Source organism: Diabrotica virgifera, chromosome 2 (genome assembly GCF_917563875.1).
Source record: "Diabrotica virgifera virgifera chromosome 2, PGI_DIABVI_V3a".
Lineage (NCBI taxonomy): Eukaryota > Metazoa > Arthropoda > Insecta > Coleoptera > Chrysomelidae > Diabrotica > Diabrotica virgifera.
In genome coordinates, this window is record NC_065444.1 from 19,891,158 (window position 1) to 19,913,593 (window position 22,436).

General features: G+C 31.5%; 1 protein-coding gene across 3 annotated transcripts in view; it reads right to left on the reverse strand.

The window, feature by feature from the left end:
• LOC126879981 (elongation of very long chain fatty acids protein-like) overlaps window positions 1-21,785 on the reverse strand; it is a 374,900-nt gene extending 353,115 nt beyond the window's left edge. For 2 of the 3 annotated variants that reach the window (XM_050643430.1, XM_050643429.1), the window contains exon 1: window positions 21,591-21,785. The gene's annotated coding sequence lies outside the window, so the exon portion shown is untranslated. The remainder of the gene's footprint in view (window positions 1-21,590) is intronic. The other variant, XM_050643432.1, reaches the window with a different exon arrangement.
• Between the last annotated feature and the right edge of the window lie 651 nt (window positions 21,786-22,436).

Below are 22,436 nucleotides of genomic sequence, written 5' to 3' on the forward strand. Positions count from 1 at the left end.
TCATATTTAAGAGTAAGGTATGCGGATTGTTAAAATTAGAAATGATTTAACAACACACCCAATGTGAAAATTATCATTTAAAACTTATTAAACTAGTTGTTATTGTAAAATGGATTCTCGCTAACTGTAAGTGGAACTAGTTAGGCAAACCACATTACACAGGAGTTTAGTGTTCGACAACTGAATACCGTATAAAATCTTATTATCAAGAGATCGAAGATTTAAAAAAGCAATTTTTTGGTGATTTAGAGTTATCGAATTTAGTTAACTTATTAGTAGCTGTTGGAATTTGTGTAAGTGTGTAAGAAATCGTTATGGGGGTGTCTAAGGTGTAAAAATGTCTTAAATAATCTAGGGGATGTATCATAATGAAAGCACAAACTCAGACTGAGGCGACTATTTCTTAAAGGCAATGCAGGCTGCCGGATCTCTAAGGGTCCAAAAACCAAAACCGTAATATGATGATGACAGTAGGGGCTGGGTGGGGGGTGGGGGATATGAGATGTCTGTGAGGAAATTAGTGAAAGGAACAAGAACGAGAACCAGAAAGAAAAAAATTAAACTGTTGATTTGGTTTAGCTAGAGAGGAGTATTATATGTTGGTGATGACAGATGGAGTAGGTATGGTGATAATAGTCATATGTAGAAATATAGTGGTGGGTTGTATGCAGATGAAAATTTGTTTAAAATGGATGTTTGCAGATGATGATATCAGTAATTTATATGTATGTTATGAATAGGTAAAATTGATGAGATGGCTGAAGATGACAAAAGGATTATTGTGACTAGTAACATATGAAATATTAAAAGTGTGACTGAGAATGAAGCAGATGAAGTGAGGTGAAAAGAAATATTGTAAGTGTATTAAGAAAAAAGTTGTCGATGGAGTGGTTGGAAGTCCCGATTGAACGAAACATGGCGGTTGACACAATTCGGACTTTTTTGTTTTTCTTTGATTATTTCTAGGTCCTCGTACAAGTCTAATTTTAAGAAGTCTTTTTGTGGGATGTTGTGAAGTAGAGCAACATCATCTGGGATATTTAACGTATGGTTTTTTTGTTTAAGATGTTGTGAAAAGGTAGAGGTGTTCTCTCTTTTGGTGTGTTCAAGGGAGCGAGAAGCAAGTGATCTACAAGTTCTTCCTATGTAAGTAGCATCACAGTCAGAACATTGTAGTCTATAAACACCACTACGATTCATGTAATTGATGCTATCTTTGGAATTAGATAGAGATTGTCCTAAGTTGTTGAATACTTTAAAGGAAATTTGGATGTTGTCTACTGATCTTTTGATAATGTTCGAAATATTCCCAGATAGCCTATCTTGGTGAAAGGGTGTGGAAGCATAAGTAGGTTTGGTTGCCGAATCCCTAGGGAACGCAGCATGTCGTAAGACTTTAAGCTGTCTTTTATGAATGAGACATTCCTCACAGACATCTAATACCCCCACCCCCCACCCAGCCCCTACTGTCATCATCATATTACGGTTTTGGTTTGTGGACCCTTAGAGATCCGGGCAGCCTGCATTGCCTTTAAGAAATAGTCGCCTCAGTCTGAGTTTGTGCTTTCATTATGATACATCCCCTAGATTTTTTAAGACATTTTTACACCTTAGACACCCCCATTGTGATTTCTTACACACTTACACACATTCCAACAGATACTAAATAAATTCGATAACTATAAATCACCACAAAATTGCTTTTTTAAATCTTCGATCTCTTGATAATAAGATTTTATACGGTATTCAGTTGTCGAACACTAAACTCCTGTGCAATGTGGTTTGCCTAACTAATACTATCTTGGTGGTTAAGCATGTACATTGCACGTGAGTATAACCTAACATTTTTTTAACCCTAGTCAAAATTTCAACATCTTTGCCTTTTTTATCAGGTTATATTCATTTTAGGTAAGCACTGGTAAACAAGTCGAAAACTAGTTATGTGGATTTGATGTGGCCCTTTTGAGGGTTTTTTAAATATACCTTTTATACAAGATTTATTGTTTTTTGTATCACATGGTCCAACTACAGGAAACCTGTTGGCTGTATCCAGCCAACTACAGGAAAACTTTTTCCTTGTGGAAAATAAAACTATTTATACCGCACTATGGTTAGAACGCCCTCTAACGGGGAATAAGTGAAATGAATGTCGACTCGATTCAAGTTCTCTGTTTAACCTGTAGGGTTTAAAACAGACAACTTGAATCGAAGTCCAACGATTGAAGTTTTACATTTTCGGGTCTAAGCTTTCTTATTGTTTCCTTTTTGTTTTGTTTTTTTCATGGGACATTTACACAAAAAGGCATAAGGGATAAAATGCTGGTTGAACTTAGTGTTGAAATCCGACAGTTTAAAAGTGTTTTGTTTAGTCTCCAACCATTTTTCATTAAATTTATCAACAATATTTTTGTTTTTTTTTTAGGATTTCGTAATATACCAAGTGGCAAATCATAAATTATAAATTGATTATTGTAGGAAAGTTTAAAATTTAAAAGAAGATTTACCAATACGAATAATTGATCAATGTCAAGTTCTTAAAAGACCAAACAGTTACCTGGTGAAGATAGTTAACCTGTCTAATCTATGAAAAATATTAATATTGACCTTATCCAACAAAAAATATATGGCGAAACGTATTTGTTAAAGCCGTTACCGCATATAATTAAAGGCAAAAGAATATTAATATTAATGGTTAGGTTCCGATTTTAATGACTGGTTTTTTTCCATCTGAGTCCATTAATATTTCACATGTTCGAAGTCTATACGCTTCGGTGATGATGTAGTTTTGGAGTCTCTATGTCTGTGACAATATTAATATTTATGTCATGATGGACATCATTTTGTCGCCTTTAGGAAATCCTCTGACCTGCCATGATATGATCTTGTGGGACACTGTTCTGTGATGTGCCCGGCCAGATGGCTTGTGGTTGTCGGTAGTCACATAGATGGTCGTTTACCTCATTTGTGCAAACCACATCTGCCGTGTTGGGTTCTGATTCGGTTCAACATAGTCCATGTGTTGCGTGCTAAGTCAAAACCTGGTACTTTTTGTGTGATGCAGGGTAAGCTGCTATATTATTGTTCCATCCATTCTCGAGTCCATGTGGTCGTTACATTGAACTCATTCTCCACATCAATCTTTGCTGTTTTTATTTTACCGTTAATATTAGTAAAGGGATTTGTAGATGTATATTAGTGAACAAGAATAAAAAACCGCTAAACGCCGTAAAAATGAGTGGCGCATAAAATATTCCAGCTACAAAAGATCTGATATGAATGTTACGTGGCGCGAAAATGGATTTTCATTTGATGCAAAACAAAATTCAAGTTTTGTTTTAAAAGATTTTTCCATAATATTTGCTAAATTTGAAGTAAATGCGCCACAAAAGAGTAACTTTGATACAGTTTGAATTTTGAAAATCTTTTGTGGCGCGTTTACTTCAAATTTAGCAAATATTATGGAAAAATATTTTAAAATAAAACTGGAATTTTGTTTTGCATCAAATGTAAATCCATTTTCGCGCCACGTAACATTCATATCAGATCTTTTGTAGCTGGAATATTTTATGCGCCACTCATTTTTACGGCGTTTAGCGGTTTTTTATTCTTGTATCAGGAGTTTCTCAAAGTTATTTATAAATTAAATGTATGAAGTTGAATGCAATGTTCCTCTATTACACGTCAAGTATTATAAATTGTCACCTTTGTTCATTATCTCCCAAATCATCTAGTGTCCATCGAATGTACACTAGATTTTTTTCTATTCGAAATAGATTGAAAAAAAAATATTGAGATGGCCGGTAAATGAAGTCGGATTGCCCGTTGCTAGATCAAATTTAGCGTCGTAACCACTACAACTACATAAACCATTTGGGGAATAATCGTTAATTGGATTATACTTTTGTAGCTTAATAACTTCTAAACGGCTTAACCGATTTTGATCAGTAAACATGAGTTTGAAACGTATTGACCAGTAGTATCTGATGGATCTAAGGTCAAGTATGATAACCGAAGCTATTACAGGAATTATTGAACTTGAGAAACCATTTTTCCCACAGGAAATAGATTTTATCATATTTATGAAGCCTATAACCTAAAAATTCGAATTTTCCCGGATATGAGGTATACACCGTTAGATTCGTCTTGAGTCCTTCTACAAACGCGAAGTTTTGGGCGCAATTCGTAGGTTGAAATGTTGAGTAATTGTCGAAAAACCAAAATTTTCAAAAGTTTAGTTTTTCAGTTTTTAGGCTGTACTGAGCCGTGTGTATGTCTAATCCTGACGGCTTGGACACCATTTGAAAGCTTAACACTATTGATTTGATGTATTTGCGGTTCTCCTGCCTCTTCTTGATCCGAATATATATACCCCCAAAAAATATGCCGTTTTGTACCTACCAAGTCCTATAGCTGGCAAAAGTCACAAACTACACCGATTCTAAATCGGCCCTAGCCCCCTCTTTAAATACAGAGAAAAAATATCAAATCGGTTTAACTTTCAAACACACATACATACATATATCCACAAACATTTTCCGTTTTTTAAATAAAAATTGAGTCACATTTCTAAGCTCTATAACTTTTGAATGGTATAACCGATTTTCAGAATTAGACATGCGTTGGAAAGGTAATGATCAGTTCTATTAGAAGCCGCAAAGCTTGGACTTAGATTTTTAAAAATTTTGTAGTATAGTATAGTTGATCCAAAAGATGGCATAACCCAGACATCCAAAGTGAAAGTTATCCTTCAACACCAAATTGTTCTATATGGTCCACACAATGTCCAGAAAAAAGTCACACCATTTTGAGCGTCGGGTTTGGGGTGGGGGAGAGGGGGAGAAATCGGTAAATTCGTAGTTTTTTAAGTTTTTCGCCAATATTTCTAAAACTATGCGGTTTAGCGTGAACAACCCTCTATACAAAATTGTTCTACATTAAATTTGAAATAAAGAAGGCCCTATGCATAATCTTTCTAAAATGAATGGTTCCAAAGTTACGGAGGTAGTATAGTATAACTGGTCCAAAAAAGGCCTAACCCAAACATCCAAAGTAAAAGTTTTCCTCCAACACCAAAATGTTCTATATGGTCCACATATTGTTCAGTAAAAAGTTACACCATTTTGAGCGTCCGGTTTGGGAGGGAAATGGGAGAGAAGCCGGTAAAATAGTAGTTTTTTAAGTTTATCGTCCATATTTCTAAAACTATGCTTTAGCGTAAACAGTGTTATATACCAAAATATTCTACATGAAATTTAAAACAAAAAATGTTATATACATAATTGTTATAAAATCAACGGTTCCAGAGTTACGGAGGGTGAAATGTCGAGGTTTTCGATACTTTTTATATGTTTTCGGCAATATTTATGATTTAACTATATCAAAAACCCAGACATCCAAAGTGAAAGTTATCCTCCAACATCAAATTGTTCTATATGGTCCACATAATGTTCAGAAAAAAGTCACACCATTTTAAGTGTCGGGTTTGGGGGGGGGGGGAGGGGGGAGAAATCGGTAAATATAAAAAGTATCGAAAACCTCCACTTTTCACCCTCCGTAACTCTGGAACCGTTGATTTTATAACAATTATGTATAGAACCTTTTTTGTTTTAAATTTTATGTAGAACATTTTTCTATAGAACTTTCCTTACGCTAAAGCATAGTTTTAGAAATATTGACGAAAAACGTAAAAAAACTACTAATTTACCAACTTCTCCCCCATCTCCCCCCAAACCGGACGCTCAAAATGGTGTAACATTTTACTGAACAATATGTGGGCCATCTAGAACAATTTGGTGTTGAAGGAAAACTTTTACTTTGGATGTCTGGTTAGGCATTTTTTGGACCAATTATACTATACTACCTCCGTAACTTTGGAACCGTTCATTTTAGAAGGGTTATGCATAAAGCCTTTTTTAATTCCAATTTAATGTAGAACAATTTTGTGTAGAAGGTTGTTCATGCTAAACCGCTTAGTTTTAGAAATATTGACGAAAAACGTAAAAAACTACGAATTTGCAGATTTCTCCCCCCTCTCTCCCCCAAACCCGACGCTCAAAATGGTGCGACTTTTTCTGAACATTATGTGGACCATATAGAACAATCTGGTGTTGGAGGATAACTTTCACTTTGGATGTCTGGGTTTGGGTCTAACTATACCATACTATTGTGGGTTTTGGGGACGAGAACGAAAAACAGACCCTAAATATGAAGGGCCGTAAAATCTACATCCTTGGACCAAAATCGATGGTTGACATATAAATGGGTGAGTCTTTTTCTGAACTTTAAGATTGGAGTTGGCCCAATTTTCAATTCAGTCAGATTTAGAAAATCGAAAATTTTGTGTATATATAATGTCGCGTGTAGGGGGGTGTGGGTGTGCGCCACTGGCGAGAACTGACGTTCTCTGGTGATGTTCAAAATTAGACATGCGTTGGAAAGGTAATGATCAGTACTGTTAGAAGCCGCAAAGGTCGGACTTAAATTTTCGAAGTTTTTGGGAGTTTTGGGGACCAGAACGAAAAACAGACCCTAAATAGGAAGGGCCGTAAAATCGACACCCTTGGACCAAAATGGATGGTTGACATATGAATGGGTGAGTCTTTTTCTGAAATTGAAGATGGGAGTTGGCACAATTTTCAATTCAGTCAGATTTAGAAAATTGAAAATTTCGTGTATATAATAGTGTCGCGTGTAGGGGGGTGTATTTCTGCGCCACTGGCGAGAACTGCCGTTATCTGGTAATCTTTTCGATATAAAACTAACAGCTTCAATAACTAATAAATCGAAAACTATTAATTTTATCAAAAAAATGTATAATGAACATTTTTTGCTTATAATTAATATTTTTACCAGCATTTGCGGTCAAAATATAAAAAAAAAATTTCACCCTCGAGATGAGGTGGCAACCACCCCATGGTAAAAGCGTCTTTCGGCATCATATAGATTTTGATCCTTGGACTATCCACTACTTATTGTCAAATTTTCAAGCAAATCTATCCATTCTGTAAAAATTGCGAAGTGAAAAATTTCAGTTCCTGGACTAATTATACTTTGGAGCTCTATAACTTCTGAACGACTTACCTGATGTTGATCACTAAACATGAATTTGAAACGTATTGACAACTAGTATCTGATGCATCTAAGATCGGGTATGATAACTGACCGTATTACAGGAATTATTGAGCTTGAAAAACCGTTTTTCCCATAAGAAATAGATTTGATCATACTTATGAAGCCTATAACTTAAAAATTCGAATTTTTCCAGATATAAAGTATACACCGTTGGACGCGTCCTAAGTCCTTCTACAAACGCTCAGTTATTGGCGCAATTCGCAGGTTGAAATTTTGAGTAATTGTCGAAAAACCAAAATTTTCAAAGTTTAATTTTTCAGTTTTTTGGCTATGGTGAGCAGGGTGTATATCTCAGCTTAATCGCTTAAACACCATTTGAAAGCTTAACTCAACCCTATTGATTTGGTGTATTTGCGGTTTTCCTGTCTTTCCTCGAACCTAAGATATATACGCCCAAATAATATGCTATTTTGTATCTTCCTAGCCCTCTAGCTGGCTTACGGGTAGTCAGAAGTAAAAAATTACACCGGTTCTGAATCAACCCTCACACCCTCTTGAAACACAGAAAAAAAAATTCAAATCGGTTTAACTTTCAAACACACATACATACATACATACATACATATCCACAAAAATTTTCCCATTTTTAAATAAAAATTGAGTAATAATTCTGAGCTCGGTAACTTTTGAATGGTACAACCGATTTTTAAAATTAAACATGCGTTGGAAAGGTAATGATCTGTGCTATCAGAAGCTGTAAAGATCGGACTTAAGTTTTTGAAATTTTTGGAATTTTTGGGGACGAGAACGAAAAACAGACTCTAAATGGGAAGGGCCGTAAAATCCACACCCTTGAACCAAAATGGAGATGTAACATATGGATCGACGAGTCTTTTCCTATATTTTAAGATGGGATTTGGCTCAATTTTCAATTCAGTCAGGTTTAGAAAATCGAAAATTTCGTGTATATATAGTGTCGCTTGTAGGGGTGTTGTGCGCCACTGGTGAGAACTGCCGTTCTCTGTGGATATGTTATTAAATAAAAGTTTGCTTACATTTGAAGCTATTGATTTTGCATGTAAGGAGGATATTAAGGATATTAGACGATGATAAATGAAGGCTCCTTACTTTCATAATATAATCTTTCTACAGGTGACGTTCGGAATGCTCTAATATATAGTCTCAGTGTTGTGTTGCGTGTAGAGTCTAGCTGTTTTAACAATATGGGGATACAGAGGCGTAAGCAATTGATTCATAATACATTTTTGATATTATTTAAGTTCTGGAGATTATAAGCAGAAGAGAGCAATCAGAGCCCCAGTATCTATTTGGCAAAGTAATTTTACTAATGATTTGAAGGATAGCGAGATGGTGAAAATTTTGAGATTGAGGTTATGTGTAAAGTTCTTTTTAGATAACACTATTCTTACGGTTTTTGTAACCAAAAATTGAAAATCTGTATCGCGAGACCACGTTTCGAATTTTTGTGTAAAACTGTTGAAATTAAACTAACATCTTTGGCTTTCATATAAACATCCAAGTCATCTGCTTATAAATGTGCTTTTAAATATTTTATGAGGTTTTTGATTGGGTATGTAATTAATACCGATAAAGAAGAATGTAAGACTAATAATCGAGCTTTGGAAGGTGCCATTTTTTTCCTTTTGCTTTTCGGAATATTTAACTCTTACACAAAACGGTATTATATCGGTAAACGGTAATAATCGCTGAGACAGAAGATGATACCAAATGGACGAAGAAGTATTGGCAGACCAAGAAAAAGATGGTGCGATAACTTAAATAATTTAGGAGGCTAATATTGAAGAAGAAACAGGCTTTAAAACCTACATACAATAAGGAAGAAGAAGAAGAATAAGACGAAACGGTATTATTTTCTAGAAAGTTCTGAATAATATTAAGGTAACGAATACTCTACGAATATTCCACGACTGTAGATTTACATCTGTATGAAACAGATCTTTAAATTGAATCAGAAATGAGTTTTTACGTGGAATGTCGCATATATCACCATTCGTGAGTGTCTTGCTCAAAAATAGCATTTGAATAAATGTTTATTTTTATGATTCTAATAAAAATAACCGGAATATTAATATTTCGTCTAGAATTGTAAATTTAATATCCTAGAAAATTACCATTCTTCATGTGAATATTTTTAAATTTGTCTGGTAACGAACCTGGTAATCAAAACTAGGATTAGATTTATTAGCTCCTCTTTTTGAATTGTCGAATATATCACCATTAAAGGTCATCTTATCAAAATAACTATTTAGTTTTCTAGAAACCTGTATAATATACTGTATATTTTAATCCAAGCAACAGTACCGGCGCTAGGGTATCAGGCGCCCGCCTGCAAAACTAGCATAGGCGCCCTTCAGTTTCTTTTAAATTAATATTTTGTATCACACCAGCAGAAAAAAGCTCATTTTGGCGCCCCCAAATAGGGGCGCCCGCCTGCAGTGAATCCCTTGCAGGCCTGTTATCGCCGGCCCTGCAAGCAAATGAATAAAGATTTGTTCTTTTAGTAATTTATCTAAAACAGTCCTTGACAGTTTAATATTATTCTTGTCTCCAATTTTAAGAAGATCATTGACATAGTCCAAGCTTCGGGTCTTTCAGTGTGTACCGTTATTACTAACCTTTCTTAAATCTTTAAAAACTCTTTAATTTTTACGAATTTTAAATTCTTAAAACTGTTGTCGTTTTCTATATTTGATAATTATCACAAAATTACTTAAAATCGTTTAAAAAATGTATATTTATTTTAAAATGACCTTTTCGGGCTACATCACACAACGTTTTCGGATTCAAAATTCGATCATCAGTGCAGGTATACATGATTGAGCCACCAAAATATATGGGTGAAGACTCTTTGAATGTTATAAAATTGGTATTATATTACATTGTTGCTGATAATGTTATCGGATGTTAAATATTCTCTTCATGGCAACGTAAAACTTCCAACTAGGGAGTTGATGGCCCAGAGACAACCTCTTTAGATGAACCTAAGGTTAGAAATTTGTTTCAAGAAGGTGGTAATACTGAACAAAAAAAAAATAACATTTAGAGTTGTTTTAAAGTTAAAGTTGTTATAAAGTTAGATTTTTATGTAAATAAATAAAGCTGTAAAAAACTGTCGTCCTATTCTCAGACAGGACACCGTTATAAACATATGCACCCACACAAAACTATGAAGAATAAGAAATTAAATAATAATTGTATTATTGAAATATTCTATAAATTATCAAAAAAGCATTAGCATCTACAAAGAAACACGAGCTCGATATAGTAGACCAGGGCGCGTCTGTAAAAATATTATCCTTTGAACGTTGAGAGGTGACTCATATTTTTTGCAGAAATTGCTTGAGAGTAACTCATATAATAATATTTGAGTTATCCTCCCACTCAAAAAGGTCCGGAACATTGTTTAAATAATCAAAATGTCAAAAAATGAAGGAAAAATTCGATTTTTTTCTTCGTTTTTTGATTACAACTTTGAAAGTACATATTCATTTCTGAGAGAAGTTGTCCTGATATAAAAGTTGCACAATTAAATTTCCTACAAAATAGAATTCGTTAAAAATTTTAAAAATTGTCACCCTTGTTGCAAAATAGCAATAATTTCTAAAAAACGATAAAATAACATGTATTCGCATTTTACGTTTCTCAACCATTTATGCAACATTTAGAACCTTCATATTTTATCAAGAAAAACTTTATGATATAAGAAAACAATACTGTGAATTTCGTTAAGATCAGTTGAACAGATTTTGCAAAATAAATTTTGCAATCCAGCTTTCGCAAAAAAAATAATTCTCAAAATCTTGCAGGACTGAATATAAAGCAAACAGCAAGTATAATTTTTTTTCATATAGAAGAATACCGTATCTTTTATTTGCGATTTACAAAATTAAAATCGGTTAATCAATACGGCGTCAGGAATTTTTTTAAATACACATTTTTTTGGTGCTACGCGTAGGACAGCGGATAGTTTGCTCTGATTGGTCATTCCAATGACCTTTGATAATTATTGACAAATTTTAATTTTTAGTACATTTCGATATAAATAAATAAATTTGTTTATTGCAAAATAAAAACACATGCTCTATCCTTTGAAATGACACTTTTTTCGGCAAAAACTTTCTTTGTTCGTATATTTTAAGTTAGAGAATAAAAGTTTATTATTTTCAAACATATGCAACTGTTTAAACAATATTTCACAGACAATAATCAAATTTGTTTAATTTTTGTGGGATTAAAATATTAAAAAACAACAAAATATAGTGTAAGAAAATAATATATTAGATAAAGATTGGAAGACATTGTGGTGGAAATCAACTTGTGTGAATCTAACACCTCTGTCTTGCGCGTAGCACCAAAAATTAAGGTTTACTTAAAAAAATTTCTGACGCCGTGTTAGTTAATGGATTTTAATTCTAAAAATTGCAAATGAAAGGTACGGTATTCTTCTATAAGCAAAAAAATTTCAACTCGCTATCTGCTTTATTTTCAGTCCTGCAATATTTTGAAAAAATGAATTTTTATTGCGAAAGCTGGATTCCAAAATTTATTTTGCAAAACCTATTACACCGATATTAATGAAATTTACAGTGTTGTTTTACTATATTATATAGTTTTTTCGAGTTGAATATGAAGGTCCTAACTGGAGCACAAATAGCTGAAAAACGTAAAATGCAAATACTTGTAAATACTTGTTTTTTTATGGTTTTTTGGGAATTATTGCTATTTTGCAACAAGCGTGACAATTTTTAAAATTTCAAACTAATCCTATATTGTAGGAAATTTAATTACGCAACTTTTATATTAGTTCAATTTTTCTCGAAAGTGAATACTTTGAAAGTTATAATCAAAAAACTAAGAAAATAATCGAATTTTTCCTTAATTTTTGACATTTTGATTATTTAAACAATGTTCCGAGCATTTTTGAGTGGGAGGATAACCCAATTATTATTATAGGAGTTAATTCCAAGAAATTCTGCAAAAAAATATGAGTCACCTCTCAACGTCCATCTCAAAACAGATGCGACCTGGACTATAGTAGTCGGATAATAATAAAATATCGGAGATTTTAATGCAAATATTGGCGAAGGCGAACAAGAAGATATGGGAAATGATCTGGGAATATGAAATATGAAAGAGGAGACATGGTGGCAAAACATATCCAGATGCAGATGTAGCAACAGATCACAATATTTTGGTAGAAGAATAAGTATGAGATTAAAAAGGATAACAAGGACGAATAAGTTAACAGTTGCAGTTGGTACTGATTCTACTGATAGAGACAACATATGAAATGATATTATCGTATAAAAAGAAATAACCAACGTTTCATAACCAAAAATAAAGTTGACATCAAACAAAGAGGAAATAACCTACTGGGAAAAATTGGACGAGAATTAGATGAGATGTTAAAGATATTTAAAATCAAAGATATATTAAAGAAACCAAATTAAGTACAGTAAAATCAAGGAGAAAATAAAGGTGGATAATAAAAAAAAATACTGAGAATCATGTACTTACTAAACGAGAGAATTTGAAAATAAAAATATAAGTGAATATAAGAGGATACATGCAATAATCAGGCAGAAGATAAGACAAGCGAAAAACCCAGTATCACAGAAAATAATGAAAAGAAACACGATAAATTTCATCTGCACGAGAAATTGAAGGAGATCGCCGGAAACAAACGGAAACAACTATCCCAAGGTTTAGAAGACAAAAAGGGACGGGACACAGAGTGTTAGATATAATGAAAAGTTAGAAGAATTGGAAAACTACATTTGTGAATTATCTGAAGATGAAATAGCAGAACACTATACACCGCTTGCTATAACAGGTCCATCTACATACAGTGTGGGCCATAGAAAACAGTCCACCTTGATATTTGGCAGTGTTTATTGGATTTTAAGGAAATGACGGAACAGGTCTATTTTTAATCTAAGGGAGACACATTTTTACGGTACATGCATCTGTCATTTGTCAAACCCCTTCCTTCCTCTTCCCCTACTCCTTATTTTTAAATAGGAAATAGGGGTCGTGTGCTGGCTCATTTGAAAGGTTATCAATTCTCTATTCAGTAATTCAGTACATTAATATAATTATTTATACAGAGTGTCCAAGAAAAAATATTTTAATTAAATTAATTGATACAAAAAGAAGAATGTATGTAATTTATTTAATTCAAAATACGTTCTACTGCTGTCACAAAACAGAAAAAAATGTTTTTTGATAAATTAACATTGCTTTTCGCTTAATTTGAAGGTTCAAGCTGCCACCCATCTGCCTCTTGGTAGGTTGGATATTGAATTTAAGCAACAAACAATGCTTATTTATTAAATCAACATTTTTTATGTTTTCTGTCAGCCGTAGAATGTATTTTGAGTTAAATAAATTAGATGCATTCTTCTTTTTGTGTCAATTAATTTAATTCAAATTAATTTTTCTTGGGCACCCTTTATAAATAATTATGTCAATGTTAGTATTATTGAATAGAGAATTGAATAAGCTTTCCAATGATCTAGCACTTGATCCCTATTCCCTATTTAAAAATAAGGGGTGGTGGAGTGGAAAAGAGGGGGTTGACAAATGACAGATGTATGTACCGTAAAAATGTGTCCGCCTTAAATCAAAAATCGACCTGTTTCTTCATTTCCTTAAAATCTAATAAATATTGCCAAATACCGAGGTGGACTGTTTTCTTTGGCCCACTCTGTATATATAACGAAAAGTTATCTCAATGGCAATAAATGAAAAAGCACTTAATCCCGATGAAGTGAGTGATAAAATGCTAAGGTATTTTGGGAGAAAATAGAATTAAAGCACGGTGTGGTCTCTTTAGATGAATCTATGATACTGAGATATTACCAATTGATTGGCTTAAATCTACATTAATTACAATACCAAAAAAACGTCATGCGGTGATTATCGGACAATAAGTTTAATAAGTCATGTTTTGAAGATCTTCCTACGAGTAATAAATGGTAGAATATAAACAATACTTGAGGAAAAAATTAGAAATACACAATTTGTATTTAGGAGTAGCTTGGGTAAGAGAGAAGCCTTTTTGAAGTTGTCCCTTACATACCTATACGCCCGTACGTCTTGGATGTTGCATCCTCTTGAACAGTAGGTAAGTTACGTAAGTCCAATTTTGCCAAGTCATGATATACATATATTGTGGCAGAAATGTTAATGAATCGGCATATTACAAAATATGTGTTTGCTTAAATAATTAACAAGTAAATCCTACGTTTAGGATGCGACATGGAAAGTCCGGTTATGCTATATTTAAAAATCTAGTCACTTATTAGACCAGTAAGGATCTGTTTTTAGGTGGATGTGAGAGGTGGCATTCAGATTTTTGCGGATAAAGTTAGGTGTAACTTCGTTAATAATAATTGATTTATGCTCCTTCTCAAATATGCCCGGATTATTAATAAAAAAATTCAAATATTTAAAAATTTCGAATAACATCGATTTTTTTTTTCTATTTTTTTGTTTATAACTTTAAAACGATTCATTTTGGAACAAAGTCGTATAGGAATAAAACAAAGATAATTAAATTTTCTATCAGATGCGATTGGTTAAAAATGTCTTAATTTATCACCCTTGCTGCAAAATATCAATAAATATAAAATAAGGGGGCAAAACAAGCCTGTCCTTATTCAATGATTTTCCATCACTTAGGTTACACTTGGAATCTTCCTAATTCGCTTAGAAAATTTTTGTAGCTAAAACTGTAATTTGTAGCATGTGCTAAAACTGTGCACCAAATTTCATTAAAATTGACTTACTAGATTTTGAATAATAATTTTGCAATCTAAACTTTTTTTAAAAAATTTAAAAAATTTAAAATCTTGCACAACAAAAACTAGAACATACAAAGATTTGTCAATTTTTTTACATATAAAGAAGCCTATCTAATGCACTTTACATAATTGAAATCGGATTATTTAAGCAGCCTCAGCAATGTTTTAGAATTATAAACAATTTTTTGGCTTATAAACAAATTAGTGCTGTGGCCAGGAGGGGGTGCTACGGGCTCCTTTATTTAGATGAACTTACCCAATATTTTTATGTATTTTTTGACCCGTAGAACACGATTTTTTTGGGTAACAGTTGATCCGGATGTCGATAAGATTGTTATAAACAAAGAACTTGAGGAATTACATAACATCGATTTTTCGCAAAATAAAACATTTTTTTGTATTTCTTGGGTAATTCTAAGCAAAAAATGTTCTTACAAGTTTTTTCTAGGATGCATAGTTTTCGAGATAAGCGCAGTGAAACTTTCAAAAAATCGAAAAATTGCAATTTTTGAACGCGAATAATATTTGATTAAAAAATAAAATAGCAATTCTGCTGACAGCATTTGAAAGTTTAAGTCAAATTATACCGGCTTTAATTATTTGCATTGCTAAAAATTGTTTTTTTTTTATTATTAAACAAAGCTATTTTTTTATAAGCCAAAAAATTGTTTATAAGTTTAAAAAATTGCTGAGGCCCCTTAAATAATCCGATTTTAATTCTGTAAAGTGCATTAGATAGGTAGAGCACCTCTTTATATGTAAAAAAATTAGCCAACTTCTAAATGGTCTACTTTTTGTTCAGAAAATTTGATCAATTTTGCAAAAATTGGCAAAATTACTAACTATTTAGCGATTATTAACTATTTAGTAATTATTTTTTGCCAATTTTACTAAAATTGGCAAAATTACCGACTAAAATATCTAGAAATTGCGTCTGAGTTTAGCGAACAGACTATATACATAATCACACCAAGAGGTGCAAAATGAAACTGTAAATTGCTAACAATGTCTTATCGTTAGCAATTCTGCAAATAATTCCATTTTATAACACAAAACAAAAAATTGCACACATTACTTTTTACCAAATTAATAATTTATCCAATTACTTTTTACCAAAAATTAATAATTTTACCAAATTAATAATTTTACCAAATTAATAATTTTACCAAATTGTATTAATATATTATATTAGTATAATTTATAAATATAATCGTGATGAAGGATGATTTTTTTTAATTAGAAAAATATATCTAACAATAAAACACTGAAAACGTTTGTTTTCTATATAAAATATATGTTTGTGTTTATATATGTGTATGTATGTATGTGTTTTATGTATACGTATGTGTGAGCATATATATCTAGGAGTAATATATTTTTATTATGTTAGTTAAATATATGTAAATGTTTTATACTTGTATCATATACCTATTCTAGATATGTAATATTATACTTAGATGTAAAAATTGTCTGGCTAATTGGTCTTTACCAAAGCCATCAAATTAAATAAAAAAATAATAAAAAGTATATATTGATAAATGTAAGGCGAAAAAAGTCTCAAACAATTTCAAGAAAAAGTAGTTCATAAAACCCTGAAAAAATTAGTTCAGATTTTTTAGGGTTTTTAGTCACCATTATTATCCATTACTCGCTTGTAATATCGCATATAAGAATGTATTATGGCTAAACTTATACAAATGTATTATTATAATGAGCATGACTAAGTTTTATTCGAAATATAGGTACCTAAATGCAGAGCAAAGCATCTAAATCGATTAAAATATCTACAAACTCTCTAAGAGAGAGAGGGAAAGGCCGCTCTGGTCTCTGAGTTGTGCAAAGTGACCGAGAAAATAATTCGAGTTACCAATCTAGATACCAGTTGAATGATATTTAAAATATTTGTTTAGATTTTTCTGCTAAAATTCATAGTATGAAAAAAAACATTATAAATGTTTCTCATATAGTAAAATTTGATAAATATGATTAGAAAGTAATCTTAGGTACAAATGTCAATAAAGAAGGTAAAGCATAATTCGGCAAACATTATAAAATAAAATACGAAATCAATAAAAAATAAATATAAAAACATACATTACCGTTGAAGGCAATTAAAAAAAAACATAAAAATACAACCTACATGGAATAACAATACTATAACGAGTGCAAACTTTGATAAATATAATGTATTTATTAACTGGCGGTTATACAATAGGTAGTGTTTTCTCAGTGGGTATGTACCTACCTTGTAACATTTATTGTCGAATTTTAGATTTTCCTATCGGAACCAGTTGATAAAATCGATTTTTGAAAATTGATTCGAATTTGCTAATTAATTACGTCAAAGAGTTTTTGTTAATTATGATTTATCCACAGAAAAAAATATTGAAAATAATTATAACAAATGTTCGAAAAGTGGAGAATAATAGAAAGTTACAGAAACAGAAACAATTTACGAAAAAACGAATGACAATATCGCAAAACTATGCAACTTGCTTCAGTGACAAAACACACATTGCCAGTACAAAATTCCGACAAAAAGACAGAAAAAACACAACTAAAAAATTACAAACTGAAGATTAAAAAACTGACTTTAACAACTTCAAAGCAAGCATATTGGAGGCAACATAGTACATAGTAGTACCGTAGTACCGTTGATTGAATGCACGTGTATTTAATCAATGGTAGTACATCGGAGAAAATAATAATACAAAGGCAAAAAAATGAATGAAAAGAAGGTTTGATAAAGAATATAAAGACAAAAACATAGAGAAGAAGCAAGCATGGATGACATGGATAAAAGGAAAAAACATAAAAGAAGAATAATAACAATAAAGTAACAGTGGTACCAAAAATCAGTAAAGTTGGTAAAAATACTTGTAAAAAACCAAAATAAAGAAAAAATATTGGAGAAGTGATTAATGAAGCGAAAAAGGAAACGCTCCCACATATAAGGAACTAATTGAAATAGTGAAAAGGTTGAAATCAGGAAAAGAAGCAGGACTGGATGAAATCAACAATTAATTAATAAAAAATAGAGGAGAGCAGAACTGATGCACCGGTTTCATAAATTAAGGTGATACATGTAGCGATCAACAGGTAGCAAAAACGCGTTCCAAGATTGCGGCTGTAATTTTGAATATTTTTCGAGATATTTGGCACACGTATTCGTAATATAATAAAGAATGGCGGTACAGAGCCCAATTTGAAAAATATATTAATATGTGGAAATTACTTTGTAATTAAATACAATATTAAAAAAACGAGCCTGTACCGCCATTAAGAAGAACAAAAAAATACACTTTCTTCAAATAAACTTTTTTATCCGATGCCTAGGTTTTGTGTCATTTTGGAACTATGTACTAAAATTTCTTATTTCATTAGTAGTTCCAAAATGATACAAAATCTAGGCATCAGATAAAAAAGTTTATTTGAAAAAAGTTTATTTTTTTGTTCTTCTTAATGGCGGTACAGTCTCGTTTTTTTAATATTGTATTTAATTACAGAGTAATTTCCACATATTAATATATTTTTCAAATTGGGCTCTGTACCGCCATTCTTTATTATATTACGAATACGTGTGCCAAATATCTCAAAAAATATTCAAAATTACAGCCGTAATCTTGGAACGCGTTTTCGCTACCTGTTGATCGCTACTGTTTCCTCTTAATAAAAATTACATAATAGTTATTTTTCTACAACCGTGTTAAAAATGCTACTTTAAGGCACTAGTGTTTTAACAATTTTATGGCACTGCAATTCGTATTGACCGTAGAGACAATTTTGATGTAATGTCAAAAAAATATAAAAATGGAATGTCAGTTAAGTTCAAGTAAAAGTTTTTGTAGATATTGTCCTGTAATTACGTTTGTAGAAAAAATATTGTATGATATGCGTGTTAAAAAGTACATTTTTAAGGCACTCATGTGAATTGCAGAACTCGCTATCGCTCATTCTGCAAACTTTCACATGCGTGCCTTAAACGTGTACTTTTAACACTTATATCATAAATAATTAACTATTATGATATAAGTGTTAAAAGTACAATTTTAAGGCACGCATGTGAAGGTTTCAATTTACATGAGTGCCTTAAAAATGTACTTTTAACACGTATATTATACAATATTTTTTCTACAAACGTGTTAAAAATGCAATAATACAGTTTAAATTAAATTTTAAAAAACCTTTTAAAAAACCTTTTAAAAAACCTTTAATACATTGAAAGGAGATAGTTTTAAATTGCATCGTATATTACGGACCCTAGCAACCATTGTTGACTTAATTGTTTACGGAAGTTTTGAAGCATCTGTCAGACGTCTGTTAGTTTTTTAAAACGCGGTTGTGGATTTTTCGTTAAAATGCAAGATTGCGAAAATTGTACTATTAATATTAATATTAATAAATGAAATAAAAATATTTTGACGTTTGCTTTCAAAATTTGACATTTCACTTTTAACTGCGGTGCCTTAAAAATTTTAAAGCACCAAAGTTTAAAGTGATATTGTTAAGGCTCCTATGGAGTGCTAAACATTGCATTTTTAACACATTTGTAGAAAAAATTAATTATTATAGAAAATATAAGACGAAGAATATTTCAAGAAAAATTGTAACATAAATTATATTATAAAGATTGAACATAACTGAAAAGGCAAAGAGGCCAATAGAGCATATTGGAAATACAAAAAACTACTGAAAGAAAGAATATGAAACTTTACATATCTATTAGTAAAAACATCAAAACGAAAATATATCAAACAGCCATCAGACCTGTCATAACCTACGCAGGATTAGGATAGACAATGCGCCTGTCTAATAGAGATGAAAAAAAAAGAAAAAATTAAAGATTAAAGAAAAGAAAATCCTCAGAAGAACTATCGAATAAAAAAAATCCAAGGCGTGTTTAAATGATTATTTAACAACGAGATAAATAACCAGATAAATGTAGAAGATATAGTCAGACAAATAAATACTTAAAGGTTTCTCAAAAGAGAAAAGAATGGATCTTAATCACCAAACGGGCAAAATCACACAACAGTCTGTGAAGAAAGATGGCAGAAAATAAGAAAACAAAGAAAAGGCGGAGTGACCCTATACGATCAGAGGAGCCCATATTCCTTATACTTTTGTCCACGAGTGGCAGTCCCATATACATATCACAAAGACATAGATGTACATCATCTACAATAGATTGGATAGTAATATAAAATATATGATGACTCAGAAAAAACTGCTAAGTAACTGCTAAGAAAAAACTACGCAGATTTATAAAATATAAAACATAATTTTTACAGTGGGAAATAAGCCACAATGTTATTAAAAAATAGCTTCAGAACAACAATAAAAACATAAAATAAATAAAGGAGATTTTGTACTAGACAAACTGGCCATCTATCATAGACGCTATGATATCATATCATAGACGCTAAAACAAAAAATCAAAAAATTGGCAACAATGCTATGTATGTAGAATCAGAAATCTGGTTAAAATCCAGTGTACTAATATATGGCAAAATCATTGGGAAAATGAGGCACAATACTGTCCTGGATAATCCTTCAAACAGAAAAAACCAAGTTATCATTAACCATCTAAGAATTGTCCATACTACCTTAACACTCAAATACTTAACAACAAAAGAACCTCTATCAATCTGCTCCAGCTGCTCTGATCCACTGAACGTTAAACATATACTGCTTGATTATCCACAATTCGTGGAAGAAAGAAGATCCCACGGAATCAATGAGGACGATATCAAAATAGGTCTCACAAAAAAATCTCAACAGTGTTAATTGATTTAAAAGACATCCACTTATACAATTCTATTTAATGTAGTATTTCTTGTTTGTTAAATCCACTAATAACCCTGCGCGGTTGATATGGTTTAGCAGCGGTTCTCAATCTGTGGTACATGTACCACTGGTGGTACATATCATTATTTGCGGCGGTACACAAAACACGCAAAAAAAATTAAAATAGTAGTACCTAGTTAGTCTTGGTAATAAAATCTAAAAATATAGGTGGTACCAAAAATAGTAAAAGGAACTGTAGGTGGTACATGATTCAAAAAGATTGAGAACCGCTGGTTTATTGTTTAAATACAACAAAAAGACAAAAAATATATCGTAAACAAATCTAATATTATAGACGTAAACAAAGACAATACTAATCTAAACAAGACCATTAATTATCATATCTTTTTTAAGTCAAAGTCGCGAAAGATGAAGAAAATAAATATATTAAAGAAAACATGAACAAAAAAGATTTTTAATCTTGGGTTTTCTTGCAATTTAGTATTTTTGGTAAGAATAAGCCACAATTTTACTTTAAAATTAATTTCATTTGCCATTTCGATTTACACTTCTGAAATCATTCTCAAAATACAAAACATTAACATATCTTGAAAATGATTTCCGAAGTGGAAATCGAAGCGTCAAATAAACTTAATTTTAAAGTAAAATTTTGGCTTATTCCCACCAAAAATAATTAAACGTATTAAATTGCTGCAAGAAAATGGCTTTAAAGTAAATTTGTCTTTAATATAACAAACATATTTTGCAATTATATTTAAAATCATAAACCATAAAATAACTTTTATTCTGAAATTGTATGCAATTTTCAAAAAATACTTCCACTAACAAACGCGTAGGAAAACGCCAACCAAGAGCATCACTTACCTTTTATCCTACGAAAATACTATCACAGTCACAAAAATCACAAAAAGATCATTCACGTTTTAACAGTTTTTACCTTGTGGCGCGATCCGCGAAAAAATGAAAGTGAATTACCTCAGCTAGTCTTGTGGGTATCCTTCCAAATGTAAAGCGTAGCAAAACGGTACAAACGAACAGCGTATCCGTAGAAAGAATAAGCTTTAGATTGATCGAACAAATTTACTTTTATAAATTGTCCCCACCTTCCAGGTGATTTACTTGACCTAACCTAATCTACACGTGGTTTCATAGTCAACAAATAATGTTAGTGTATCTGCATTCTTTTCTACATTACTTTTGTTTCCTTCCTTATGATCTGGTTAAAAAAATAAAAAGTAAAATAGAGAAAAATGTGCAATAATTGCCAAATCTTACTTAAAATGTTTCAATTTTCTGGTTCAGACATAAGACTCAAAATATTCTCAAACCTCTACTTTAGGAATTGTTTGAATTTTTGGCAAAAAACCAATAGTTGGAGCGCCCGTCGCAAAAAAAGTATATGATGGATCTTGTCCGTGACGAATGTCACATCATCATGGTAATCTTTATCTTATCTACAGCCAGAGTTTATTTTACTTCAAATCAGACCCGAGGAACTGCAGAATTTTCGGGCCCCTAAATATAATTTAATAATAATAATATGTAATTTTACAGTGTTTAAATGTAAGTAGGTATTAATTATTTAATAGAAATATTGTTGGGCCAGAAATTTTTATTTTTATTAACAATAAATAAAATGTATATTTAATAGTTATTTATGATATAAGTGTTAAAAGTACAATTTTAAGGCACGCATGTGAAAGTTTTTTC